General features: G+C 42.3%; 1 protein-coding gene across 2 annotated transcripts in view; it reads right to left on the reverse strand.

Annotated features, from left to right (window-relative positions):
• LOC141735441 (zinc finger SWIM domain-containing protein 6-like) overlaps positions 1-12,003 on the reverse strand; it is a 165,184-nt gene that overhangs the window by 55,921 nt on the left and 97,260 nt on the right. The gene's annotated exons all lie outside the window — the stretch shown is intronic.

The raw sequence follows: 12,003 nt of genomic DNA on the forward strand, positions 1-12,003 counted from the left end.
AGTGGGGACGCTCGCTTAAGGTTCTTCTCCTCGAGGTTGAGAGATTCCTTGCCGCAACAGATTCTCGGTAAGTGACTAATAGCATGCTAAACTTTGAAATCTTAGCTAAGTGATATAAAGGGTAGGTTAAAGGTTGGACTCGATGATCTTAAAGGTCCCTTCCAACCTCAGCAATTCTATGATTCTATGACTGATTGCGCATATATAATCCTTTAGGCATAAACCGTTGACCAAGTCTGGGACTAGGATTGGATCCAGCCGCACCTAGACTCCTCTCTCAGAAGGAGTTTAGAAAGCAAGGGGGTCCTTTCTGAACCTCGTGACTCAACGGGAGGGTCTCCCTGACAGCTTGTCTGACCCTGGCCTCTATGCAGTAAATAATCAAGTGTACCCTGGCATCGAATCTCGTAAAACACTGTCGCATTCACTACTAACTTTGTTAAATCACTGTTTTATGTTAATAAACATTTCACTGCTTCTCTCTTACAAGTGAAGTTATTCACTCCGCCCACAACACGCCCTCAAGCTATGCTTATAGACTAAAGTTAATTACTTTCACCATTATTCCTCAAATTCGATAAATGCAGTTTAACCACATGAAAGAATATTCTCTTTGAAAATAGCTCCCACTTACTGTCATACTCCAGCCTCATATACCCTCAATTTCAAATACCACTATGGCACATGCCAATAATCTTCTACTGTTTGTAATGAAGGAGGAAGGAAATCATCATCAAAAAAGATGGACAGAACCCATCTTTGCACAACAGCAGCCTGGCTTCATTCACCAGGGAAATTAACTTGACAACAACAATTGAGACAATCCAGGTCCATGGCAGCAATTTCTTTAAGTTGTCATCAATAACTCAGGCCTTAGAGGAGCAAAACTGTCTTGTGATGCTAACTCAGAAGTATTGTTAATTTAGTGCCTCCAATAGCATAAATCATTCAAATACACTGACATATATTAACAGCTTATTCTGTGAAAGAGATGTAACCTTAAGTGCATGAACTGAAGGCACGCATCTTTTGTAACTGTATGGCAGCCACACCATGGCAGCTAAGACTAAGCAAACCGACAATAAGAAAAGGATTATCAATTAAGCAAAGTCTACTGGATATGACACAGTTGTAGACACAAGTATGCGCAAGATATCATTCCACCCATAAGTCCCACAATGAAAGAACAAGGGAAATGGTGCAAAGCATGGTGCATCCCACCTCCTTTGAAACATGGGCATTCCTACAGCTTTCATTTCAAGGCCAGAAATGTAATGTGCAATTGATTAATCTAAACTATGAAATTTGAAGGTGCAGGGCATTTGTACTGTCCTTAGCTTTAAGGCAGAACATGATTCAATTAGAATTTTGGATACCCAAAGAAATCATGTAAATACAGAAATAAGCTTGGCACTCAAATTTCAAAATTAGAGCCTCGCTGTACCATTTTTGAAATACCATAAAATATGGAGAAAAGTGACTGTTTCTACTGCACAGTGGATTCTAAAAAGGGATTGCATGAAGTACACAGCTCCAGAAAAATGGTATTAGAACACAAAAACTGTAATGAATGCATAACTTCAGTGATTCTTTTTCATGGCAGCCCTGAAGTGGTCACCAAATCTGGCATCAGGAAGGAATTTCTCTAGGGGCATACTGGCAACAATCCTAGCTGCTTTTGTCCTTTTTTCCCCTCCCTTAAGCACTAAGCAGAGATAATCTGTTTAGAACAGCTGGCATGTCCCAATCATACAAGTTTTTCTCTCTAATTGCAAAAGGAAGGAAAGCCTGAGATAGAAATATAGATGGAGAAGAGCTTCATTTACTTAAGGTTAAAAGAATCTAACTTGGTATTTTTTAGACATGAATATAAACTTTCATCAGAAAAATACAGAGTAGTTTCCGAATCAAAAAAACCATTATTTAATGTAGGAATGTGTCTGAGAGAAAATGGTCACGTGAGCCAGCCTCCCTACTATGAGAGATTAGATTAAGAGCAAAACAGGTGGTAGAAGATGGAATTAGTACATGGGAAAAACGGGAACTGAGAAGGTAGAAAACATGTTGTGCTAATGACTAAGCAATTTACTATGTGAATTCTTGTAACCAACCTGATCTGTGAATGAACTGCATGGACAGCGCGTGAACAGAGACTGTAAGCCAATCATATAGCTGCCGCTAGCGCGTGCTCTTATGGCCTGTCTATATATACTCTGTGAAAACTTGAATAAAGGGAGAACGATCATACTCATATTGAGACTCCATCGTTACTCCGGGTCCGTCTCCCACTCCGACATCTGGTAGCAGAGGATGGTTCAGCGCGACTGAGTTCTCCGAGACTGCAGTAAGCAGCTAGAGGAGGGGAGTGGGAAACTTCGGCTGGGAGACGTGCTGCTTGGGCGCATCAGCGGGAGCAGACAACGGCGTGAGGTCGCTCCTCACCTCCCAGGCGCAGCTATGGAAACAGAAGCTGCGGCCACGCTACTCGCTGGGATCCTCTCTAAGAGAGGGATTGAAACACCAGCGAAACTGTTGCTCAAACTGATTAAGCCGGGGCAGGAGATGGGGCAACAAGTAACAAAAGAAGAAGGGGCTATATTAAGACTTCTCCTGCATATCCCCTCTAAGAGAGGGGTGAAATACGATGAGCGTATGCTCCGAAGGTTGTTAACCTGGTGCAGAGAGAACGGATTCGCACCAGAGCCCCAGACAGCTTTTAAACCAGAAATACGGGAGGCTGTTGGGAAAAGACTGTGGGAAGTGATAAGTAAAGGAGACAAAGAGGCATCACCATTAGCGACGACATGGTGGTTGGTGTTATTGACCTTACAAGATATGAAGGTGGAGCGAGCCACGGCAGCCGGGGCTTTTGCAGCATTACAACCCATGGGAGGGGGATCGAACAGGCCAGGTCCGAAGGTCTGGGACGATCCCCTGCTGATCCCCTCTGCTCCACCTGAGGCCGATGGAGGAGGCAGAATGTCAGGAGAGAAGGACAGAGCCGGAGCTGTTTGCTCCTGCCATTGCCCACCTCACCCCCTCCCCTCCCCAGTCGTCTCCCTGAGATAAAAGTGCTGTTTTTGTATGTCTGCTGTGTAAGTGTGTGTGGGCGCCAGCTTATACCTGCTGATCAGCATGTGTGCTACTGTTTGCTTTTTGTTGTGTGCAGTGTCGTTAGGTGACTCCACTTGAGCAGGTGTTCTGCCCGGTGTGGTACTGTTCTCGTATGCAACTAGGGCTGACACTCCGTCAAGTGAAGAAGTTTGTGTATACACAATGTTTAGACGTAAGGCGAGTGCGCCCCAGGTAGATACACCAGGATGGGCTGTAGAACCGATGGAAGTCCTGAAATATTGGGGGAGTTTTCACCAGCTGACATGTTTACACTCTCGGGAACAGCTCGCCCGTGCAGGGCGTATCGCTGGTTGTTTGTTGTTTGCCTATAAGATCATGGTTGATTGGGAAAAGGAGTTGAGACAAAGTCTATAGGATGCTCTGTAGGAAAATGAGAAACTGAAGGAAAAATGAGAAACTGAGCTCTTGTTGCAAAGGCAGACTTTTATGTCAGTCGTAAGTGATGAAAAAAAAAAGGAAAAAACAAAAAAGAGGAAAAAAAAGAGGGGGAAAAAAAAACAAAACAAAAACCAAACAAAAAGAAACCAAAGAGGAACAATTAGATGGGAAATGTGCCATGTTAGCACAAAAGTATGCCATACGCATTACGAGAAAGCATCAGAAAAAGAGAAATAGGACACCTGATTCAAAGCAGTACCATAGAGATATGTTTTTGGTTTTTTCCTATATGTGTATATGTTATTGCATGCCTTAGTAGATTGCTCTGTGTTATACCCTGCGAGACTAAAATGAACCCAGCAGAAGCGGTCTCTTGAGCAAGGGGGTGGAATATGGAAAAGCAACGGAAGATCGGCGAGGAGGATTGTAAATACACTCAAGGGACTCGCACCTGGGTGCTGGAAAACACATATATCACACCAATTGTTATTCAGTCTCGGGTGCTGGCAAGAAAAACATTTGGATGACATAAGCCTGTAATGGACTCACAGACACCTTATCTAGCTGCTTGAGAATCTTGGCCTGTTGTGGAAGAAGATCAAAGCACAGCACTAGCAAGAACAGGGAGTCCGCATGCGCTCTTGCTAACAAGGACTCTTTTGCTGCCAAGGATAAGTTTAACAATGCTACTAGTACCGCTATTTCTGAGTTATTGCTAGATGTAGATAGTATTCGATATGCGACGCTGCAAAACAGAGCTGCTACTGATTTTTTGCTTTCAGCTCACAGACATGGTTGTCAAGATTTTAAAGGACTGTATGGTATGAATCTAAGTGACCACTCCAAATCCATCCACGCCCAGTTGCAGGAACTGCACTGACCGAACCGGCAACTTGTGGAGACCACTGGGTGAAATCTTTGCTGGATGGACTTGGGGGTGGGGTTGGTTGAAGCAAATTATACTCATCGCCTGTGTGGAAGGAATTTGTCTGTTATGTTGAGTATGCTGTTTGCCGTGTTTAATAAGCATTATACGATCAGTTGTAGATGCCGCTTTGCATCGTACCCTTGTACGAGTTGTAGAATATGTTGCTCTAAAAACTATGTGTGTATCCATGAGAACCTGACCTTCACAGAAGAAGATAACAAGAAGGGATTACAACAATGTAGTCATGTATCAGACAGCTGCTGTTAGCAAAGCTGGATCATGAGTTTGGTGAGACTCGCTGCATACGCTGGCCACATGTGCAGCGACTCTAGCCTGTACTTTTCTACTCGATCCAGTGCAGGAGAGTCTGGTGGGACTCGCTGCGTGCACTGGCCATGCATGCAGCGACTCTAGCCTGTACTTCTCCAGTCAATCCAGTGCAGGATATAAGGGGGCTGTCTCGGGTCAGAGAAGGGGAGAGAGACATGAGCACACTTTGAAGGTACAGGGGATGCCCTGAAGCACTGTGTCTGCCCCCCGCCCCCCCCCCCCCATAAGTTCTATGTTTATTAACCCCAACAGCTCCGAAGGCATTACAGCATGTTGCAAGATAAGATATAGTCTACTACTGCTGCAAGACACATTGAACACCTTCCTACAAGAATTTCAACTTCATGCCCTGATAGAACAGTGGGATGATGCACTCGCAAAGAGCCTGACTGCATTAGAGTGGGTATTTTTGCCACATACCTTTTCAAAACCAGTAACTATGATGATTGAAATGTTACCACGATTGTTTTTCCAGGGTCGTTTGTGCTGTCAGCAGCTTTCTGGAATGGATCCAAGCCACATACATGTCCCCATCAAAAAGGACGACCTTGACCCTTGGTTATCACAATTTGACATGTCGTTGCAAAAAAAAAAAAAAATTCGTCCTTTACATGATCAGCTAAAAGCTCAAATACTAAAGATTCAAGACTTAATGAACCACAATGTATTTGAAATATTACAAAAGGATTTCTCGTGGGTAAATCCAAAGAAATTGGCTTTCTGGGCTAAATTTAGGAATCTGTGTATTTATTGCCTTAGCAGGGTTCTTTTTGATTCTGTTTTCAATTGTGTTTAGTATATAACCTGCTAAGAGCGTCACAACGAGTAGAAGCACGAGTCATGGCGACCTTGTTAATAAATGGTCTGGTGTTAAACAAAAAAGGGGGAGATGTGGCAGATCTACGAGCAGAGGCCTGCGTACGGCCAAAGATACAGTGAGCAGAGCACACAGTAACCACAGAGCCAAGAGAACAGTTCATACCTTCACTCCATCCTGTGACGACCATATAACATTTTCGAATCTCGGACAAAGAATAGGGCTAAGTATTCTTCCTTCGCTAGGAACAGCAACGGCATTAAATATGTTGAATAAGATAGGGTGTTGGGCAAGTAAACAGATAAACCTCACAACTGAAATCCTATCTAGCTTGCTTACTGATGTTGACAGCATTCAGCATGCTATGTTGCAAAATTGAGCGGCTATTGATTTTTGCTGTTAGCTCAGGGTCATGGGTGTGAAGATTTTGAAGGTATGTGTTGTATGAACCTTTCTGACCACTCATCATCCATTCATAAGCAGTTACGGGATCTGAAGGATAACATGTCCAAATTAAAAGTGGTCAAAAACGGTTTCGATGGTTGGTTAAGCTCATGGGGTATAACGGGATGGTTATCAGACTTCCTAAAACAAGGGCTCATGCTATTCTTGGTTATATTATTATTGATTATGGTAGCCTCGTGTGTTCTCCGCAAAGTGACTGACATGATAGAAAATGCCATGCATAAGGTCTGGCTGGCTCAAGAAGAAAAAGGGGGGATTGTAGGAATGTGTCTGAGAGAAAATGGTCACGTGAGCCAGCCTCCCTACTATGAGAGATTAGATTAAGAGCAAAACAGGTGGTAGAAGATGGAATTGGTACATGGGAAAAACGGGAACTGAGAAGGTAGAAAACATGTTGTGCTAATGACTAAGCAATTTACTATGTGAATTCTTGTAACCAACCTGATCTGTGAATGAACTGCATGGACAGCGCGTGAACAGAGACTGTAAGCCAATCATATAGCTGCCGCTAGCGCGTGCTTTTATGGCCTGTCTATATATACTCTGTGAAAACTGGAATAAAGGGAGAACGATCATACTCATATTGAGACTCCATCGTTACTCCGGGTCCCTCTCCCACTCCAACAATTTAACACTCAATCATTAGTGTGCTCATAGCAAAATGGTAATTAAATCTCTCTTAATTGATCTATAATGATTCCTTGCCTAAACTCAACATTTAGAATTAAGTTTTAGATGAGGAACAAAGTGTTACTAATAAAAATTTAAGCATGATTCTTCAGGAAATACAATGTACTATTTCTCTGCAAAACATGATCTTGTAAAATGACATTTTAGTTTTAGATTTTAACACAAAAATATATCACTAAACAGAAAATGTCCAAAATAGCAGCAAAAGTGAACTCAAAGCAGATCATCAGGCTGTTCCAACAGTTAAGAAGCAGCCCACAATAGGGCAAAGTGCTAGTGAAAAACTACTATGACTATGACTATTAGAACTAGTAAGGCAAAGACATATTATTCCACTCAGGAAATACCTTAGAGAACAAGCCATTTAGTATGCATAACAGAAAGGAGTGTAAGCACAGCACCCAGAAAAGCTTTATCCCATGAATGAGGCTCATGGCAATATCATAAGAGGTTCCTACACTTAAAAACTTTAAATACCAATAAACGTTTGAGATAGACAGGAGAAGCTTATGCATTAAAATGTGGAGAGCACACAGTTGGAAGTTCTCCTCAACTTCATGAAATACGAGAACCAACAGAGATTAGGATCAGCATGAGGAAAACCCAGAACAAGTTTGCCAATTTTATCCATTGCCCTGCCTTGCAAGAGCTCTCTGGATATACCCTCTTCCCCATGTGTATCGGGTCTGGCTGGGATGGAATTAATTTTCCCCATAGCCCTCATAGTGAGGGCTTTTTTCAAGACTGAAAACACCCAAGTCCCTCAGCCTTTCTTCATAAGAGAGGTATTCCAGTCCCCTAATCATCTTGGTAGCTCTCTGCTGCACCCTCTCCAGCAGTTCCCTGTCCTTCTTGAACTGGGGAGCCCAGAACTGGACACAGTACTCCAGATGCAGCCTCACCAAGGCAGAGTAGAGGGGGAGGATGACCTCCCTTGACCTGCTGGCCACACTCGATGCACCCCAGGATGCCCTTGGCCTTCTTGGCCACAAGGGCACATTGCTGACTCATGGTCATCCTGGTGTCCACCAGGACTCCCAGGTCTCTTTCCACAGGGCTGCTCTCCAGCAGGTCAGCCCCCAACCTGTACTGGTGCATGGGGTTATTCCTCCCCAGGTGCAGCACCCTACACTTGCCCTTGTTGAATTTCATAAGGTTCCTCTCTGCCCAACTCTCCGGCCTGTCTAGGTCTCTCTGTATGGCGGCACAGCCTTCCAGTGTGTCAGCCACCCCTCCCAGTTTTGTATTCCATACCATATGACCTCATGCTCAGCAATAAAAGCTAAGAGAAAGGAGAAGGAGGGATGACATTAGTTTTTAAGAGGTTTGTCTTCCAGAGCAACCGCTATGGGTACTGAAGCCCTACTTCCCGGGAAGTGGCTGGACATCGCCTGCTGATGGGAAGTAGAGAATAAATCGTTTGTTTTCCTTTGCTTCTGCATGCGGCCTTTGCTTTTGCTTTTATCTTTACTCACGAGTTCTTTTCCATCTTATTTACTCCCCCTTGTCCTGCTGAGGAGGGAAGTGATAGAGTGGCTTGGTGGGCACCTGGCATCTAGCCAAGGTCAACCCACCATACCATGACACAGCCATCATATTTTTGTTCCATAAGAAACTAATAATTGACTCACAAAACAGCTGTTTTTAAATATAAAGCTGTTCTTAAATATAAAAATGGAGGAAATCTACTAGAAATGTTTGTTTTGAAACATGCAAATTATGTAAAGTTTCTTCACTGTGAAGGCAAACAAGAAGATATAAAGATATTGAAAATGGTAGTTCAAATATATATCTGATCCTGTAATCTACGTGTTGACAAGCTGTTTGGCTCCCACACTCCACCAAGTAGTAGATACTTGTCTTAGACTCTTCTACTTGACTGCTTTCATCAGGTTAAGCATCTGGGATTTAGTTTAACAGTTTCAGCTTTATTAAGCTGTTACAAGAGCAGCCCTGCTTTGATAACAGTAGCCGCTCCAATTATGGCTTGGTTTAGGGTTGACAAGTATAATGATTCATTCGTGGCACATGAGAAGCAATAAAAGGTTGTTTTGCATTACAGCTTTAAAAATGTGGGCACTTTTTAACTTTAATTTGTCACTTAGCTTTGGCTAAGAGGACATTTAAATTGCAGTAAAAGGCAAATGGGGCTTTTAGTTTAAATGCAATCCCCATATTTAAATGACCTGTAATGGCGCAGTGTTCGAGTGGGAACACTATTGTTTCACAGTGGGCCCTGATGGTGACATGTGACATTTGTATTCAGGTCCTGTATTATCCATGTGGCTAAAGGGCTTCCAATTTCATTTCACATCCAGAAGCCTGCAGAAAACACTAATTAACTTGCAGATCCCATTTGCCAACAAAACTCAGCCTCTTTTCAATGTCTGGCATCTGGCAGTGCTCAACATTTAACTCCAAAGCAGAGCCTCACAGCCATTGTGATTCCTGAACTGGGGCACAAAGTCAAATTTTCCCCATTTATTAAGGAAATTTTTTCAATTTTGTAGAGAACAAGAAACTTTTACTTAATTTTTGATGGATGAATATTAACAAATTACTGCTGTAGTAAGATTGCATTGACCACTTTTTCCCCTCTAGAGTACAAAGAAGGTTAACTGACCTTTTCTTCAAATCTGAGATTGCAGTTCAACAGGCATCAGAAGATATTTACTGTGCATTTCCATATTCCTCCATTTTACCAATGCAATTTAAATAAAAGAAAAAACTAAGGGGCTTCAGATAGTTAATCATTCTGATATACTGAAGTTTTTCAACCATGGTCACCAAGAGTTAAACACATAAAGATCAGCACGTGAAATTTACCTACCTAGACACCATTTAAACAGCAACAACATGAAGAATTCCAACTCCACTCTAAACTCTGGAAAGTGCATTCATGTATTACTGTGGCAAGTTGGAAGTGTTCACCAGCGCATCACTGAAGCTGCATCTAAATTCTTCTAGCATGAGAAGTATATGAGCAAGTCTCATAGCTTTGAACTGTAATCTTAATCTTTCCAATACTACACCTTTGGAGCATTTAGCTCAACCTATTCTTTGATGTACAATAGGGGAATCTGATGAGCATAATTATATTCTTCCTCCTGATCTAGAGGCTTTAAAACACAAGAAAAAACCTTACACATAACTAGCTATTTAACTTGAGGCCTCTGAATCATAAATTGCTTACAGAATTAGGACTTCGTATTAGAAAATTGCCAGGCTCATACTTAGATGTGAAGTATTTAATTTTGTTTTTTAAATCAGCATCTTTAAACGTACAAACCCAATCTGACTTCTACTGAATTCAACACAATTTGCCATAAACTTCAGCAGGAACTCTGATCAGAGCCCGATGTGTCCTTCCAGTATCCTTGGCCAATGTCCAATGCCAGGCAGGAAGCATCAGTTAAGTTCTAATTGAAAGGCTCAAGTCACCCAGTCAAGGAGCAAAGCTTTAGTTATTTAAGTATGCTTAAAAACCTATGCCAAAATGGAACTGACAAAGTGGCCATATGCCTAGTGGTTGGCAGACAGCATACCAGTGCAAGCAAGCAAGCTTTTATGAAGATTCTATATTTACATACTTTACATGTCCTAAAAATCTCCATAACTACAATGTTGCTACCTATCTGTGAAATAAATGAGATCATAGATAAAGCATTTTTTTAAGGCATACATATATGCCACTCCCAGATTACTCTGAACAGATAACACAAAAAGTTAAGCATGTAAAGGCCTGTCCAACTCCCTTTAGAGATATTTTAATTCTGACATCCTAGAAGATGACAAGAGAGGAAACCAACATTATTTTAGAACATAATGATACCATCGCCCCCTTAAACCCAATGTTTGAGTTCTCTCCCACTACTGTCACAGACCAAGGGTCGCCAGGGACATCCTGCTCTTCCTTCTGTAGTTTGCTATTGTAACTCTGGTCTCCCTTAAAACCTCCTTCAACTTTTGCACATTCACATGAATGTTTCACCTGGAAAAAGGGATGTGTTTAACTAGAGTGAAACTCAAGGTGAAATCCTAGCAAAACATGGCAGCAGCTTCTAATTTTCACACAAGGTAGAAGTCAAGTTGGAGACATTCATCCAATTAACAGAAATTTTCTGGGAACTTGCTAAGCACCAGTAGAAGGAATCCTACTGGTGTGGGGAAGAAATGGAGAGGTTAGCAACATAAACACAAGCTGGTGGTGAAAGAACCAAGTCAAGTTCTATCCTTAGCCTACTGCACACCTGAAGCAATTGAAATGTATTTGCAATTGAAACTGTGGTATATGATCAACATATTTTGATACTGTTAGAGGAGACAGAGCAGTTCAGGACTGAAACAACAGGGCCTGCCTCAGATTGCAAATACAGCAGCTGAGGTAGTGGCAAGGCTGGAGGTTGCACTGGGGCTTTTTGGGAGTGGCAACTACAATTCTGATTAAACAGAGGTAAACTAATCAATTCAATTAATCTAAAATATTGCTTATTTGATGCTGCAGGCAGAGAGATTCCACCTTCAGATAGGTGCTGTCAAGAAGATGACATTAATATGAAACTGATGAAACAAGAAGAGGAGCCACTAAAAAAATTTAACAAAACCTTTTATGTTTATTGGCAGCATGTGGTAAGACTGCTACAGGTAACAGATGGAGAACACATTTCTGCCTCTCCCACCACCTACCAGCTCAACCCACATAAGCAACGAAGCATGAGACCCTCCAATTTTCAGTATGGTGGGATGCAATTTTGCTGTGTACATGTCCAGCTTGGCAAAAAGCATTATGCCCCAGCAAGCAAAGGCATCATAAAAATTACATGCTAAGAGGGTTGATATACTTGAAGTCAAAGTAGTTATATCTACACTCTCTGACAGAGCTTTGCCTGCTCTGATATTAAGGCTTTCCACCAAAGAAGTCTATAATATAAACTACAGACAGACAGTGCTTTATTATCCTAATGCTTCATTTAGAATGAACATAATTTATGCTAAGCAGGTTATCACAGAATCCCAGAATGGTAGGGGTTGGAAGGGACTTCTGGAGATCATCTAGTCCAACCCCCCTGCCAGAGCAGGGTCACCTAGAGCAGGTTGCGCAGGAACACGCCCAGGCGGGTTTTGAATGTCTCCAGAGATGGAGACTCCACCACCTCTCTGGGCAGCCTGGTCCAGTGCTCTGCCACCCTCAGGGTAAAGAAGTTCCTCCTCATGTTTAGGTGGAACTTCCTATGCTCAAGTTTGTGCCCATTACCTCTCG

Source organism: Larus michahellis, chromosome W (genome assembly GCF_964199755.1).
Source record: "Larus michahellis chromosome W, bLarMic1.1, whole genome shotgun sequence".
Lineage (NCBI taxonomy): Eukaryota > Metazoa > Chordata > Aves > Charadriiformes > Laridae > Larus > Larus michahellis.